At 45.0% G+C, this 17,888-nt stretch overlaps 1 long non-coding RNA gene across 4 annotated transcripts; it reads left to right on the top strand.

Annotated features, from left to right (window-relative positions):
* Positions 1–14,744, top strand: LOC147995153 (uncharacterized). Of its 4 annotated transcripts, none has more exons than XR_015687163.1 (5): positions 1–48; positions 571–657; positions 1,163–1,575; positions 5,295–5,409; positions 10,081–10,204. It is a non-coding gene; the product is annotated as an uncharacterized LOC147995153 (long non-coding RNA). The 4 variants fall into 4 exon arrangements; XR_015687162.1 differs by lacking the exon at positions 1–48 and adding an exon at positions 11,256–14,744 and having other exon boundaries at positions 51–657; positions 10,081–10,170; XR_015687164.1 differs by lacking the exons at positions 1–48; positions 5,295–5,409 and adding an exon at positions 11,256–12,068 and having other exon boundaries at positions 51–657; positions 10,081–10,170.
* The last annotated feature ends 3,144 nt before the right edge of the window (positions 14,745–17,888 follow it).

Below are 17,888 nucleotides of genomic sequence, written 5' to 3'. Positions count from 1 at the left end.
AAGCTCCGCCCCACAGTTACCTGGCAACATCCAGGTGCCTGACTCTCGGTAAAAGGGGCTGCTTATCTGTTCTTCACTCTTAGTCTCTTGTCTTCTTACCGTCTTCCCTCTCTGTCCCTTCTCTCCCCTCCCCCTCTCCACTCTCCAGATATTCATGGACGGCCTCTACTACTCTCTTTTCTTTCTCCTCTCTCCCCTCCCCCTCTCTGTGTTGTTCTCTACCTCTACTCTCTCAACTCCCCTCCCCATGCCCTAAGTAAACTCTGTTTCATCCTGTACCCATCCTATGGTCGGTACCTCAGGGGGAAAGGACACCTCAGCATGGGCCCTTCATCATACATGCCTCTACCAAACAGATCCCTGGCTTCCTTTTCTTTTTCATAAAACACAACAGTGTCCACTTTATCTCTACCCCCACCTCTAGAGTTTACAACCCTGTTGTTCTTATCTAGACTACAACAATTCCCCCTGTGTACTCTTTTTTTAAAAAATAACCAAACATACATTTATTCAAGTGTTGTCATCTTGTGAAGATGTATTCTGATGCCTATGTTGCTTCCATTATCAAAGTGCACTTGTTCTGAACCTGTCTGGGCGTGGCCTTGGAAGTAGTCTGTGAGCTGTATCATGAGACCATCACCTCATGTTTGAAATCAGGTATGGTTTAGACTAGAGATTATCTTGAATTTATGCTTCCATTGTGACCGGCTCACCGGTGCTCCTGCCCTGTTTCTGGTTCTTCTGGTATTCCTTCTACTCAACAGTTTTGGACCGTCTTATGTATATGCTGTTGTACATAGGCCAAAATATATCTGTGGATATGTGTAGATGTCCAGGCAGCAGGACATAGACTTCAGAATTCAAGCTGATGTGAAAACTGTGGGTGAAAGTTGTCATGTAATATTCAAACTTAAGGACAAAGGCTAAGATTCAAACGTTAAGGATAAAGGCTGCCGTAGGCAAATACCGGGTGGCTGGGACTTTAACACACTGTCCAAAGAATTTAGGATAATACCCTGTTCTAGGGAAGTGCTAACCGTGAAAAGGGAAGGGCCCTTAGCAGTCCCCCACCCGAGTGCCAAAGATATCTCACCATTGATGAATGTAAGGGTCAGGACTGTCCTCCACAAGTGTATAAGAAATGTGTGCTTTTGTCATTCAGGGTCACCTCTGTCCTGATTACAGGGCCACCGCAGTGCACTGGGTCATCAAACCTCTTGCTTATTGTATTGTTATCCATCTCCATGTTTTCATGAGTGGGACCTCCTGGACGTAGGGCTGATTGGGTCCTACAGTCACTCAAGTTTGAGTTCTAAGACACTTTATTGTTTGGATGCTGGGGACATTGAAGGCACCAAGGAGATGGAAGTCATCAACTGGGCAAATGCTGAAGACACACGTGGAGGAGCATGCACCCCTGAAGGTTACAGAGAACTTCAACAAGAGCCATTTTGATGCATCAATGTGGGCAAAGGCAAAAGGTTCAAGAGAGAACAAGAGAAAACTAGAGACCACAAGTGGATATATGTGGATCCTCCCAGGAGACCTACTAGGGAAATGTGTTCCTCACAGAAGGTAAGCCAGGCAACTTGGCCCAGTCGCATTGGCAGGCATGTGTGGAATTGTTCTGATTTCTTCTATTTCCTGCCCAGGTATGAATCACCCCTTAGTCCAGTGCATCCACTGGAGCAAGGCTATGGGCAGAATGGGAATTTGACCTGGGAAGGATGTCTTTGCACTGGGAGAGGAGAGAAAGACTGATTAAGTGGATGGACTAATGGAACAGCTGAATGCTCAGCTGAATTCTGTGGCTCTGAACAGGGAGAGGAACTGTGGCTTCACCATTTTCTCCTGTAAGACTGGTTAGGTGTACATCTGTGGCATTGGGTTTCATCAGGGTTGGAGTTTCTCATATGAGTAACAGACAGAGAGCAAAGGGTGTGTGTAGGTTGATGTCTATACGCGGGTAAGGGCTGGCACAAGTAAGGTCAAGGCCATGATTGGACAGTAAAAAATAAGGCGGGGACAAAGCTTTTGTTAGGTGGGAGAGAAGGGGAAGGAGAAAGGAGAATCAAGACGGAGCCAAAGAACAACCCAGATCTGGGTGGTCTTGAATGGCCGTAGGTAGTTATGAATGTTTCTTAAGGGATGGAATTCTATAGTTCAATTTATCTTATCTAGGTGGGCTGTTTATATCCTTATCAATTGGTTGTGAGTTTATTGTGTGGACGTATTGTGGATTGAGAATATAACATATGAATCTGATTGATAAGCTATAGCTTATTGAGTCATGATTTCACTGGGTATTTGGGAGTTTATACTTTAACTACCAGGGGGCGGTTGTTGGGAGTGTGGGCAGAGTCTGTGGCAGGGAGCTGCGCTAGGCCAGCCTCATGCTTGACTTCTAGAGCTCTAATTTTACCAGGTAGCTGGAACCAGAGAGTAAAGAGCTAGTAAAGAGCTGCCTGGAGAGATACTAACCAGAGATAAATTATGGTTAGTTCCATGTGGCCCAGAGGTACCAGAACTAACTCCAGGGACCTGGAACAGCTTGCAGACCACCTGGGTCTAAGCATACTTGGGAGCAATGTGGGGCCAGAGAGATAAAAGTACCCCAAAGTGTCATGTGGCCCTAGGGTGCCGGGACTAGCCCGGGATTAAAAAAAATACATTTTTTAAAATATTTACCGCAACAGGTGTGAGTGTGGTGATGGGCTCCAATCACACCGAAGAGGAAGAGAAGCAGGACACAGGAAAGGCAGACTCTTTGCAATGATTCATCAGTCAGTGGAATTATGGGAGTGGAAAGCAGAGTTAGAACAGAGAGCTGTGCAGGTGGCAGGCACCAAGGGAGCTGTGGGAGGCTCACACGAGGGGCTGTGCTCATGGACAGATGAAGTAGGGACGGGAGTGAGATTGAGTAAGAGGTTGGGGATATGAGAACGATCTGTAGTGGGCAGTTCTGATGTTGAGGTCCTGTTCCCCAATTGGTTCTTGATCTGTCAGTAAAGAAAACCATAGACCAATTTCTGGGCAGAAGGGATAGGCAGGACTTCTGGGTCCTTGGAGGCAGGCAGGGAGATTTGAGAAAGAACAGGGCTCATCAGGCTTTGGGAGAGAACTAAGAGCCATGTGAGATCTCAAAACAGAGTGGCCATACAAGTCGCTCCTATAGGTGGATGATTAGGGAAGTTGAGCAACTGAAGTTTAGGGCAGGTGGGAGAAGGAGAGATAAGAAATTGATAAGAGCATGTTTTCCAGGCGGGGGATGGTAACACCCAGCAATTGTGCCAAGAAAGCAAGTTGAAAAGAAATAACTGAGTGTGTGTCTTTTATCCAAGGATTCAAGGGAAGCCAGGTGAGGGCTGGCAGTGCGGTCACTTCCCTGAGCAATGGCGGGTAGAGCAAACTACACGCTACAACTATCCCTTACCTATGGGCACTGAGAGTTTTATGACTCAGAAAGTGCTTGAAGAGGAGTGGTGAGCCAGGAGACCAGCCTTGGGGAACTGAGAGGGATGTCTCAGGGATTGGTGGAGGTATACGGCAAGGGCAAGCCGATGACGTGGAACAGTCAGTCAAGTGCATAATAGCAGAACTCAGGCCCTAATGAGCTCAGGGCATGGCAGTGCACGCCTACAATCCCAGCACTCAGGAAACTGAGGCAAGTGAATCTCTGTGAGTTTGAGGTTAGCTTGGTCAATGGAGTGAGTTCCAAGACATCCAGGACTATAGAGTGAAATCTTGTCTCAGGGGGAAAAAAAGAGACAAGGCTATGACAGCGGCAGGTCTCCTACAGAGGCAGAAATGGGACAACGATTGCTCTCAGACTTCATCAAGCATCAGGGTCCTTGAGTGATTAGTCAAATGACAGGTTGCCAGTCCCCATCAGTTTCTGCTACATTTGAGCTGAGGCCAACAATTCACACCTCTGACCAGTGTCCTGGTGCTTCTGGTGTTGATACTCAGAACACTTGGCTTTTGTTCTCTGAGACTGGGTCTTGCTCTGTAGCCCCGGGTGTTCCCAAACTCACTATATATATGTCCAGGTTGGGCTTGAACCTGTGACAATCTTTTAAAAGAGTACATCTATCTATCTATCTATCTATCTATCTATCTATCTATCTATCTATCTATCTATCTATCTATATTTATATGTGTGGGGTGTGGGCATGAGTGATTGTGAGCAGGTGGAGATCAGAGGACAACTTATGGGAGTTGGTTCCCTCATTCCCCCCCAGCGCCGCCCCCCCATACACAAATGGATCCCAGTCTTCAGGTCATCAGGCTTGACTGTATAGCTTTGTTTGCTCAACCTCCGGCTGGCCTGCTGGCAGGCTTCTTGACTATGCCTCCTCAGTGCTGGAGTGTGTGTGCCACAATAGCCAGTTAGAAACCATTCCGAGAGGTAATGTACTGAGAAAATTCGCAAGAGGAAGGAACCACTTCCTGGAGAGATTCAGGCATGCCAGTGGAGATCAAGACAACCCTGTGGCATGTGCTGATTCAGCAGAAAAGAAGCCACACCCCTTATTTGTTCTATGGGAGGCTGTGTTCTGCGCTTCCTTGTGGCATTGTCCCTTCCCTGCAAGGTTGCTGCTGGCTCCTTCCACCCTTTTGGCTGACAATGGTTAACTTGCTGCCTGGTGATTTTGCAGGCTGAGCTGAGCCTGGTGGCTGTCCTGATTGACTTGGCAGAGCCTGGCCTGCTCCAGTCCTCTTGGAATTTCCCCCTTTTCTCTGTCTGGACTGTGGTCTAGCAGATGAGGAGGTCATTCTGTCCTTCATTACAATTGGAGAAGATCCACTCACAGGGAGCAGTGGTAGCCCCAGGGGTCTCCCATTCTTACCCCGTCACATACTCTGTTCGCATCTAGACGACAGGAGAGGATGCTTCAGGCACCAGGTCTATGCTGTTTTACACGATGTCACCCCCTTTCCTTTCCACCAGTTTTCAAGTATGGAGATTGCTTGAGAGGTTACCCCCTCTACAAACTCTAAATCCTAACTGGTTCTCTGCTTTGCCCAAATCACCTTCGACTCCCAGTAGGAGGCAGATATCGCCTCCAGCTGCTTCCCTCACCTCCCATTTACCCTGGTCTCTAACTGTGCTTCATGCAATACAGGGCTCACAATCCTGTATCTGGTCCACGTTGGAATCTCTCAAACTGAGTCTTACAAACAATCCGTGTCACAGGGGATGGGGAGATGGCTCAGCAGGTCAAAGTGAATACCGCTCTTGCAGAGGACCCAAATTCAGTTCCTGTGTCCACACTATGCACCTGTGACTTCAGTTTCAGGGTATCATGTGACACTGTTCCTGAGGAGTTACGAATAACCATCTAATCACCCCAAATAGGAAACCAGTGACTGACACTTCAAAGAAAGGATACCCCTAAGTACAACTTGGTGAGTCAATGAGTTTCACTGGGGTTCTTATGGAAGTATGGGTGAGGAGGTACTTATAGGAGCAGAAATGACTCAAAGATAGCTACATTACCCAAAGCCCACCCCAGCCTGGGTGACAGCTCACAAAAGCTGGATACCTGGAGGGCACTGCACAGCCTACAGGGAGATCAATAGCTGGAAAGTTTTTTTCCAGGCAGTTTAGTAGATCTGAGCCACTTCTAGGTAGCTGGGTTGTCTAAGAGTATCTCTTAGGGGTTCTACTGCTGTATACACTTGAAGAGAGAGGGACCTAGTGAATCCTGTCAGTTTTAGGAACTTCTTGAAGCTTCTGAGTTGTTTACTTTCTAAGCTTTATGAATTCCCCTGCAGGATGCAATGTTTCACTTTCCTTTAGAACAATGGTTCTCAACCCATGAGTTGCAACCCTTTTGGCAAACTCCTATCACCAAAAAATTTACATTACTATTTATAATACCAGCAAAATTACAGATATGAAGTAGCAACAAAAATAATTTTGTGGTTGGGGGGGTCACTGCATCATAGGAACTGTATTAAAGGGGTGCAGCATTAGGAAAGTGAGAGCCACTGCTTTAGAACATCTGGTGTCTTCGTAAGTTTCCCTCTAAGAAGGAAGTTTTTATCTAGGAGAAAACTGGAACAAAACAAGGGGATATGATACCCTCTTCTGGACTCTGCAGACACCTGCACAACCTCCCCCACCCAAGACCACCACACTAAATCTTTTTAAAAAAGAGAGTCCATGGTAGATTAATAAGTAGGTTTTTTTCTTTCTTATTGGTCATCTTAGTCCATTTTTATTGTGATGATAGGATACCCAAGCCTGGGTATTCTTAAAGGAAAGGAGGGCTGTTAAGGTTACAACTCCATAGGTACAGAGTCCAACGTTGGGTGGCTGCTGGTGAGGCCTCTGCTGCTCCAGGCATGGCAGCAAGTGGGAGTACATGACTATAGCAAAGTTAGGAAATGAAACTGATCAGATGTTCTTGAGATAACTCACCCACTCCTACGGGAACTACGTGAATCTCTCCATGAGGGTGGAGTCTCTATGCTCCAAATACCTCTCAAAGACCCTCAGAGCACTGCTACAAAGTAAGTTCACTAGGGACAAACCACATGCAAACCACTGTGTTGGTGTGAGGATGAATGTTACAGCCAATAAAGAGTGACTCCATAAGACATGGCATTTCCAAGGCACACGCAAGATGGCTCAGTGAGTAATGGCAATGGCTATCAAGCCTAATTGACCTGAGTTCAATCCTTTCATCTCATATGGTGTGTTCTGATTAGTTATTATTATGAACTCAACACACACTAGAGACACTTGGGAAAAGAGAATATCAATAGAGGGGTTGCCTCAGTCAGATTGGCTCTGGGCATATTTATAAGAGCTTGTTTTGTTGCTAGTTGATGTAGGAGTGCCCAGCCTACTGTGGGTGGAACCATTCCTACGCAGGTGGTCTATCTGAGGAAGCTAGCTGAGCATGGGCCAGTGTGAGAGGGAGTAGGATAGTGTTCCTTTGTAGTTTCTGCTTCAGTTCCTTTATGAGCTCCAATCTGACTTCTCTCCAGGATGAATTGTGATCTAGAAGTGAAAGCCAAATAACCCCTTTCCCCCCAAGATGCTTTTGGTTATGGTATTCTTCACAGCCACAAAGAGGAAACTAACATGAAGGATGGTGAGAACAGAGGATCCCAAGTTCTCTGCTCCGTCCACATGTGCATCATGGCATGTGCCTGCCCCCACATGTACACAAAAGCAATACATACTGTACACCTACTGTATACAATCTCATACTGCTCATGTCAGCCTTGAGGTTATGTTAATATATATAATAAGAAAAATTTGTTTCCACATAGTTCAGAGAAGATTTAAAATCTTCTTTGACAAATATATTGTGCATGTATATACATGGATAGAGACTGTTTAAAAGATTCATGAAGATGAGGAGAGGCCTTGTTTTTGTAAAGATAGTGCTGTGCTTTTCTATTGAATCGTTATTTCCTATTTTTCTATTGCAAAATGACTTATTTGTATGTTATCAGAAGTAAGGCAGAGTTATTACAAGTAGGATTACATAGTCCCCCTTTATTGATGGGGGAATGTGGTCCAAAGATCCTGAAACTGTGGATACTGCAGAACCCAGTGCTAACCATGTTGTGTGTTTTCTTATACATACATACCCATGATAGGTTTAATCTATGCAGAGTAAGAAATTAACATTATGACAAAATAAGAACATCGTAATAGTATGCTGTAGTGGAAGCTTCTGTTCTTTATTTTCCAACACTAATGGGCCTTTGGTACCTGGTCCTGTAGCAGACACAAACCCTGGTAAAGGAAAATTACTATGCTCAGAAACAGATTGGCATCTGATGCAACAGGGAAAATGGAGGGTGGAGAGGTTAGGATTCACAGATGAGTCACCTCATTTATATGGTTCTTTGTGTTTTCTTTTCTATTTGTCAAAAATGAAAAAAAAAAGATATCCATCTAGGTGTGGAGATGCTATCCAGTTTGGGAGTGTTCCGTTTGCAAAATCAATAGGAAAATTAGGCCCAAAACAAAACAACAAAACAGAAATATAAAAACAGATCGCAAACTCAAGAGTGTGGCTGTTTCAGAATATCTCGGATCATCCAGAGAGTTTCTCATTTTTCAACTCACTTGCATTTTGGTAAACATTAAGAGAAACATCTAAATGATTATAGATTTTACTTTCTTCATATATGCAATAAGTTTTAAAAATTAGTTGGAAATTATGTATAGAAATAAGTACTATACTGTTGCTATGGTGTGGACATTCTATTGAGGGAGTCATTTCCTAAGCAGACTTGAGCTGCATCAAGTTCAAGATTGTCTCTTCCTTTTCATTTCTCCCAGAAACAGCCTCTGCTCGCACACTGCATGAAGAAGTCATTTCCAGTTCATCTGGAGTAGTCCTGTGGCTCAAGCAGTAAGAGTTAGAAAACCTTTCCCTGAAAGGCTGATGCTGGCATTGTAGAGCATCTGCCAAATTTACAAAATTTGTCACAAATTTATCTGGTAGCTTCCTTCAGATTATATAAAGTATAACAATGTAGCCTCTGGAATAAAACAATGTAGCGTCTGGTAATAAAAGTCCAATGTAAGAAAGTCCTTTGTTAGCTGGAAGGAATGATGAAAATCTCAGTGTGAGTGGCAGCTGCAGTCTGTTAGACGGCTTTTTCAGGTGACACCAGGAGGTTGGCAATAAGTGAGGGAGTGCGATTTATTTTTATGTTTTGAGAACTGCCGTTGTAGAAATAAATTCTCGATCCAGTCACATACAACATTGACTGTTATCTACCCTGTTTTTGGATGATACAGTCAGGATTCCCCTCCTCATGATAACTGCAGGGGTGTAGTTCTACTGAATGCCATAATAACGGAAAATTCTAAACACTCCACAGTGTGATGAGTGAAGAGATGAGGTGTGTGTGTGTGTGTGTGTGTGTGTGTATGTGTGTGTGTGTATATGTGTGTGTGTGTGTGTGTGTGTGTGTGTGTGTGTCCGTTAAGGGTCTATACTTAATATTAAGGCTTGGAGAATTAAGTCTATCTCTGAAGACTTTGTCAGGTGCTGGCACAAGTTAGCTGAGGGCTAGAGAGGTGGCTCAGTGGTTAAGAGCACTGGCTGTTCCTGCATTGAACCTGAATTCCATTCCCAGCACACATACCCTCACACATGCACGCACATACCCACACATACACACAAACCCATGCATACGCATAAATAAAAATCAGTCTGGAAAGGAAAGAGAGAAAAACAGTCATGAGTAATCCATAGCTGACAATGGGTGGAGCTTATCGATTTGATAATTACTGTCATATCCTTCTCTCCAGTCTTTGTAAAAACAGTCTTATCTAAGTAACAGCTACTGTCCTCAGAAAGCAAGAGGCCAGTGAACTGTGTGCTTTTGTGCCAACTATTTAAAATGTAAACAAAACCAAAATACAAAGCAAAAGGGTGAACATTCTTCTTCTTTCTTTTGTTTTCTTTTTATTTGGGACAGTGTCTCATGTGGTTGAATTCCTTTCAAACTGTGAAGCCCAGGCTGGCCTTGAACTCATGATCCTCCCATCTTCACTCCCCACCCCAAGTGCTGGGGTTATTGTTTCTATAGCTTTTAAATGTTGTTGTCTTTTTTAGAAGTCATAAGACATATTTATTAAGGTTGCCTAACCAAAATAATATTGATTATAAAAGTTTGCACAGCGAAGCATTCATTTGACTTTGAGATAGATCGTGGAAACAAACAATAAGTATATTACATTTTTGAAAGTAAAATATTATTCACAGAAATGCCAAACTTCATTAATTAGCTTTTGAATTTCAATAGTTTTTTTTAATATTTTTAACTTGAAAGTATTAGGTGCTCCTGAATTATAATACAAGCCAGTCAAGACTGCCTTCCTATGTTTGATGGTCTATGTTAGTTATGAGATGCCTTTAACTATAGGTACCATGGTTCTGATGTGGTTTGTCCTCCAGAGGTCTGCTCTAAGGGGGCAGATGTGAGAGGTAGGTGGGGCCTAGGGGATCACGCCTGCAGAAAGAAGTAGTATAGTTCTGGGGAGGGCTTACCTCATGTGTTTAGCCTTTTCTATATCAGTCCTGTTTTTCTTTCCAGTTCTCTGTCATGTCACGATGCAGCCAAACTTGCCCTCTCAAGAAGCCAGATGGGTGGAGCCATCAGATCCTGAACCTCTGGCTTCAAACTGTGAGCTAACTAAAGATCTCTGTGCTGTAAAATACCCAGCATTGTCATACATTTTGTCATAGCAGCACACAGTGGAATATACTGTAATTTTAGCCATACGTGCACTTTAGAGGGCAGGAATCATGAGTATGACAACCATGGGAAATCCAGGGGCCTCATTTTTCTTGGGAAGCCAAAAGGGTCAAATTTAACATTTTGTTAAAAAAAAAAAAAACAAGAAGAGAGAGAATACCAGTTTTAGCAATGGGGAAAACTTTGCCTTCTCTCACTTGGGTAGCTCCCACTTCAGGGGCACTATGTCTTAAGAGCATATCTTATACTCCTTTCTAATGCATACCATGCACAAAGGAACCTTTTCTTTCCCTCAGTGCCTGACTGTGCAGGGCTTCCAAATGCCCTTTTCTCCCTAGGGATTACTTAGGCCAAGCTCCTTGTAGGCACATACAGTTTTGTCTTGTATAAATGTCCCTTAGGGTGCTTGGCACATCCTGGATGCTCAGTCAATATTTGCTGAGTTAGCACAGTGACCACAGTACATCCCATTTCTTAAATAACCAGTGGCGGCTTAACACATTTAAACCACCCCTGTTTGCGTGCTTTATGAGAGCAAGTTGGAAAGACGACAGCACCTCTAGGTTTGTTTCTGGGTCAAGCGCTCCTCGGCTATGAATTGATTCAGTGGTGGAGGAAAAAGAGAAACAAATGGTGTAAGATAACATCAGGGAGGCTCTGTGGTTCTTTTTCTTGTCATTGAGACGGAGTAACCCACAAAAACAACTCAGGGGTTGCTTGACTCATGGTTTTCAGGGCTTACAATCCACCATGGCGGAGAAGCCTTGCCAGAGCTTACAGCTGTGTCTTGATGGATCAGAAATCGTCGAGGAGAGAGGAAGCCCTCAAGGCTATAAACCACAAGGCTGGCCCCAGATACTTGTATTGCTAGACCTGCTCCCTCCCTGACTAGCACCAACCGTGGAGACTAAATGTTCAAACTCATGGGGGGTGTGTTGGGGAGACATTTCACACTCATAATGTAACATTTAGTTGGGGGTTAGGGAGAAAGCTGATGCTTCCGCTATTCGTAGGGGCAAGAAATGAGTGGATATTCAGAAGTGGACCAGCGTGGCTACATCTGCAACTGTGACTGACCAAAGCCATACAACACAGAACCATGAGTGATGGAGGCAGTGGCCGGTGCAGTATGGTGGGATGTGTGGCCAGCAGGGATGAGGGGTAGGGAGTCCCATTGCTGAGATCTTTTCTCCCGTTTTCCCATCCTTTGCCTAAGAATTGGCTGACAAGTGTATCAGCAAACGGAAAAGACTTAGCTCAGTGTTGTTAGCAGAAAATACTAGTAACTTAACACTGCGAGAATACCATGCAAAGTGAGTTGGTAACACGGCTGCCGAAAAACCAACATGGCGGATCTTTACATAAATATGTGTACACCTACAAATGGAGGGGATGCTAAGTATAAATATTTTTCTTTTTATAAATATGATAGCGATATAATTTTGTTAATTAGAAATTTCGTCGCATTTATTTGCCATGGCATAGATTTGGAGGTCAGAGGACAACTTGTGGGAGTGGCTTCTCTTCCACAGTGTGGGACCTGGGGATGAACTCAGGACATCAGGCTTGACAGTGCCTTCACCTACTGAGCCATCTTGGGGGCTCCTTGATGTATAATCAGAAATAAGAGGCGATTACAGGATGACTTAGGAGGCTGTGGTGGTTGATATGGATTTTCAACTTGACAGGGTCTAGAATCACCAAGATTCAAAGTCTGGACGTCTGGGAAGGAGTTTCCACATTAGGTTAACTGAGGCAGGATCACCACCGTTGCTTGTACTGGGGTCCCCAGCTGCAAAAAGAAAAAAGAGAACGCCGAGGATGAGAATTCACTCTGCTCTGCTTCATTGTGACCATCCGCTTCGTCTCTAGCCACGATGCTTTCTCCTCCACTGCCCTCTGACCAGGGACCCCGCTAGACCCTTCCTCCACCACACCCTCCGGGAACCCACTCCACTCTTCCTCCACTGCACCCTCTGACCCAGGACCGGACTAGACTTTGTCCACCACGCTCTCTGGCCGGGGACCCGACAGGACCCTTCCTCCCTCCGATTGCATTTGTCAGGCCTTTTGTCAGAGCCACAAGAAGACTGATAGATTCCAGCTACATGGAGCACTAGGGCTCACGATAGGAGTCATGCTTTCCTGGAGAATGCCCTCCAATCTCCTCCACCCACCTATCCCTTTGTTCCTCACAATGTTGTCGTCACTGTGACAAGGACAGGCTCCTCAGGTCCAGGAGGAAGTGGGTGTAAGAAACCTGGTGTCCCATTGTCTCCGTGTACAGACATCTTAGTGGAAGTGACGCCTGAAGTAGGTGTCTTATCCTTGGGAGAAAGAAAAGTCTTGTGGAGTGGCTGTGAAAAGAGGTCTTTTGAAAGGAGATTTTTTTTTCCCATCTACCATGGGCCTCTATTTAACAGGAAAAATAGCAGACAAGATTCACACTCGTCTTGTAACATTCGTTGTTGCGAGTGGATGGGTGCGTTTGGGAACATTTGGGAAATTGAGATGAGGCCCACATATTTGCCTATCATCTGTAGACAATTCCTGCTTAAAAGAGGTGAGCATTTTATCTCTCTGCCAGCATTTGGCATTTTTTGGTAGAAGCGTTCAATGTGGCACCTGCCCTGCTTTGATTAACAGAGATATAATCCAAAGGAAGCAGAATCTCTCTCTGCTCAGTCTCACCCTGTAACTAAGGCCAGAGCCTTCCTTCAGGGGCAGCGCACTCTCTCCTGGAATGAGGTACCTAGAAGCAAGCAGACCCCAAACACTGATAAGGTTGTCATGGAGAGTTACATTCCAATCTCAGCCTCTGCTAAGATGGGTGGATTCCAAGTCTAGCAGGCCTCATGAATTTCTGCATACACTCTTTCCTTGGAGACGTCCTGAAAGATGAGATAAACGGCTGAGAAGCTGTGTGTGTATAGGCTCTGTTGGGTTTCACTGAGGAGAACATGAGAGGTCTCCCCTCTCCTCCCTGCTCAATGTTTATAGGGACAGGTTCTCATATAACTAGAGCTGTAGCACAAAAGTTTTCAAAACGTACTCTTAATAACAGTTCTTAAACACTTTAACCTCCCTTCTAGCCCACCACCCATCAGAGGCAGTGGGAAAGAAATGTTAATATGATATGGGGGAATCGGACCTGTTTCGAAAGGTTCTTTGGAGCAAATCCCATCTGTGTTGTCAGGGAATCAGCAGTTCAGTTCACAGGAGTCAGCAGCGGCAGCTCGATCCACTCGCAAACACCTCACGGATACACCAGCAGTCCAGTTCGGTAGAGACGGCAGTGGCATGACCTAGTAGGGACAGCCAGGCCTCGGGCAAATCGGCAGGAGCCAGCGGGAGGAATTAGGACCACCGGGATACCAGAGAAGTTCTTGGCTGTGCCTTTCTCAGGGACACGAAGAGACCGAGGAGACAAGAAGAGTTGTAAAGCTAGCTCTTTAGGAAAGCAAACCCTTCTTATAGTCTGTTGAGTCCTACTTATACCCCCTCCAAACATCACGTGTCCTCCATGGGTCTTGCCTCAGCATATGAGTCTGTCTTAGCATCTGTCTCAGATGACAACATTCTGCCATGAGTCTGAGGAAGTGTCAAGAAGCCGCCAGCACACCACCAGTTTTTTGGTGCGTTTCCCTCTGTGGAGTCACGACAAATGGAGCTCAACAACGCATGTAAGGTGAACCAATACAAGTGTGTCATTAGCGAAGAACGCTTCATCAAGTGTCCTTTTATGTGTTCGCCTTAGCAAACCATCCTTTTACCTGGGTCCGCTTCAGCGAAACATTCCTTCATGTGTTTGCCCCTGCAAAACATCATCCACTCAGCTGACACAACTGACTTTCCAAAGAACCCTTAAGTTTTCATTTCATTAGGCTGCTTTTGAACTTGTTTTGTAGCTGAGAGTCACCTTGAAATTCTGATCCTCCTGCCTCTATTGCCTGAGTGCTGGGATTATGGGCATACACCACCACACCCAGTTTTGGGTAGTGCTGGGGGCTGAACCTAGAGTTCGGCACGTTTGGCAGACACTCTACCAACTGAGCCAGCAATTTCTTACGTTTGCTTCAGTAGGGAAAGACAGCGACAACATGAGAGGCTATGCTCGACCCTGGGAATGAACTCTGCTCAGCTGTAGCAGTTCCCCCTTCTCTGCTCTGCCTTCAATCTACCGTGTCATTATTAGATTTTTTAATATTTGCTGTCTTCTCCCATGGCTGGCCTCAGTTTGTGATTCTCCTGCCTCAGCCTCCCGAATGCTAGGACCAGAGGTGTGTGCCATTCTACCTAGCTAATACATCATAGAAACTGCACAAAGCACCATAGAAATAATATTTTGCCATTTATTTTCATTTTTTGTTTCTGGGGCATTGTTTCTCTTTGTAGTCCTGGCTGCCTCGGTTCTCACTGTGTAAATCAGGCTGGCTTTGAACACGGGAAGATGCACTTGCCGCTGCCTCCCGAGGGCGAGTATTAAAGGTGTGTACATCGTGCGTAGTTGTCATCTTGCTTTTTGTAATGTCACCACAGAGATTATTTTATATTATTACATCTTCTTTTGAAAAGCGATCTCTCTCTCTGTGTATGCATATGTATATGTGTGTGTGTATGTGTGTATGTATGTATATGTGTGTGTATGTATATGTGTGTATGTATGTATATGTGTGTGTATGTATATGTGTGTGTATGTATATGTGTGTGTATGTATGTATATGTGTGTATGTATATGTGTGTGTATGTATATGTGTGTGTATGTATGTATATGTGTGTGTATGTATATGTGTGTGTACATATATGTCTGTATGTGTATGTGGGTATGTATATGTGTGTGTATGTATATGTGTGTGTGTGTATGTGTGTATGTGTGTGTATATATGTGTGTATGTGTGTATGTATATGTATATGTATATATGTGTGTATATATGTATGTGTGTGTATGTGTATGCATGTGTGTATATGTGTGTATATATGTGTATGTGTGTACATGTATGTCTGTATGTGTATGTGTGTATGTCTATATATGTATGTGTGTATATGTGTGTATGTGTATGTATATGTGTGTATGTGTGTGTATGTATATGTGTGTATGTATGTGTGTATGTGTGTGTATGTGTATGTATGTGTATGTGTACATGTATGTCTGTAAGGTATGTGTGTATGTATATATATGTGTGTGTGTATGTATATGTGTGTATGTATGTGTGTATGTGTGTGTATGTGTATGTGTACATGTATGTCTGTAAGGTATGTGTGTATGTATATATATGTGTGTGTGTGTGTGTGTATGTGTGTATGTGTGTGTGTATGTATGAGTGCAATGTCTGTAGAGGCCGGAAGAAGCCAACAGATGCTCTGCCCTGGAGCTGGAGTGATTGGCGGTTATGAGCTGCCTGATATGGGTGCTGGGAATAGAACTTGGGTCTTCTGCAAGAGCAGTCCATGCTCTTAGCTGCTCATACCCCTGCAGCCCTTGGTCTGTGTTCATGAGGTTCATGAGGTTAGTCAGCTTAGTCCGTGACTAAGGTTCCTGTCATCAGTGACCTATCTTGCTTCTCATTCACTTACTATCTTATCAACATTTACTTTAATGGCAGTGCTGAATGACTGGGAAGATGTTATTTTTGATACAGAAGTTGATGCCATTAGGCCACAGTTTACGTCCCCACGCCTTCCTTTAAAATGGCTGTATATGGTGTTGTTTATTTGGCTGCCAGTGCTAGAGCCCTCCTGCCAGGTATGGTGGTCATAGTCACCGGAGTGTCCTAAAGCGATGCTCCTTTATCTGTGAGCGAGGCCGTGTGTTGGACTGTCCCGTGGGTGGACCTGCTCAGAGAACCGGAAGCAAACATCACACATGGGTGCACTCCAATTTCTTCCTTGCAACACACATTTTTTTCCAGCAAACTCTGAAGTCTTTCTCTGTCTGTTGGTTTTCACCAGCCAGTGAGGAACTTCTTGATGGTAGATCAGGGTTCAAACCCTGAGTGGAGCCCTGAAGCCATGGATAGCAGTTCAGAGACACCCTCCCCCCGCACCCTGCTGCAGGGACCTTGGAAATGGGACCCTGGTAACTTCCCTTACCAGGTATTTTAGAACCTTAACTGGTCAAGCAGCATTCTTTGTGGGCACCAAAGTCTGCGTTACAGAGTTCAATGGGTGTCATCACCCTGAGAGGCAAGCTCCACAGTGCAGTTTCTCTGTGTGCTTTATCTGCTCCTTCAGAGAAAAGATAGAAAAGTCTTGGCTTGTGGAAATCAGTGTTCTCACACAGCATCTGGTGGTTCTGCTTCCCCAAGCTGGAAATGTGACCACTTCCTTCTTTTTTTATTGTTGGTACAGCTCTCTTTTGTTATGTCTGCCATTTGCCTGTTTTTAAAAATTGACCTCTTTTGCCTGTAGTAAAAGAGTTCAGATGTCCCGGAAAGAACCCAAATGTCAACACTTAGCAAGTGCTTTCTAGTGTTTACAGAAGGGTCTGACGTACACGCAGGAGCCCGTTACAAAGTATCTGGAGCAGGTTCTGGCAGGGGCTCAGCCACCAGTGGTGTTTTATTCTGGTTGTGGGTTTTCTGTGACGCCCAATGTTGCTTGTCTCATAATCATAATACCTAGCCGTTGTGCCAGGCTCCGCCAAGCTAAGGCCATTGAACATACTTTCTAATCTAGACCATGGGAGACGGGTGTTATTATTGTGCCCACTGTACAGATAGGGAAAATGAGGTTCCAGGTTCAGTATTTGCATAAATATTGGCAAAGAGTTAATTTGTGAACTGGTGTTCCCTTCGTTAAAAACATTTTTTAAACCTTTTTATTGATTCTCCAAATTTCACATCATGCACCCCAGTCCTTTTCTTTTCCCCATCCCTCTACATCTGCCATCCCCCTTTGCAACCTCCTCTCCAAAAGAAAACAAAAGATAATAGCAAAACAAAACGACCAACCCCATCCCCCCCACAAAAACCCCAAAGGCACAAAAGTATCTTGCATGGAGGCTACTGTGTGTCACAGTGTGTCACACAGTGTGCCCTTTTGTCCAAACATCTTTGCTCACAAATGTTCATTGCAAGGAATCGTTGGTCTTGTTCGGGGCCTCTGGCTTCTGCTACATCATCAATATTTGATCCTCACTGGGTTGCCAAGTCTGTCCATGGTCTGTGTGGTGGAGATCCTGCAGCTTTGGTTCATGGTCTCCGGCAGTTCACAGATAGGGTAGATGTTGCGGTGGGGCAACTCAAAGCCCTGGATCCTGGATCTGGGTCTGGGTGGTAGCTGAGTTCCTTAGCCAGCGGGATTTCCTGCGCCCACACCATCAGGGTCAGCTTTCCCTTTATTCAGGTGAGGGCCGGGGCCAGCTCTTCCTTTTAGCTCAGGTGAGGGGCGGGAGCTCTGCATGACCCCCAGGCAGCTCTCACCAGGGACTTCCGCATGGCCTTTAGTGATAGCACCGGCCACAGACGTCTGCGCATTCCCCTTCTGCTACAAGGCTACAGACCCAGACATGGCCCTAGGCCACAGCACGGGTTAGGATATCACTATGGCCTCGGGTGGCAGAGCAGGCTGCTCGCTACAGGCTGTTCCTCGCCACCCTGAGTCTCCAGTTCCGACTCTCTTCACAGAGCACAAACTGCTTCTCTTTC

The sequence above is a fragment of the Rattus norvegicus genome, chromosome 4, assembly GCF_021556685.1.
Source record: "Rattus norvegicus strain SHRSP/BbbUtx chromosome 4, alternate assembly SHRSP_T2T, whole genome shotgun sequence".
Taxonomy (NCBI): Eukaryota; Metazoa; Chordata; class Mammalia; order Rodentia; family Muridae; genus Rattus; species Rattus norvegicus.
Note: the sequence above shows the minus strand (reverse complement) of the source record. Positions and strands in the feature narration are given on the sequence as shown.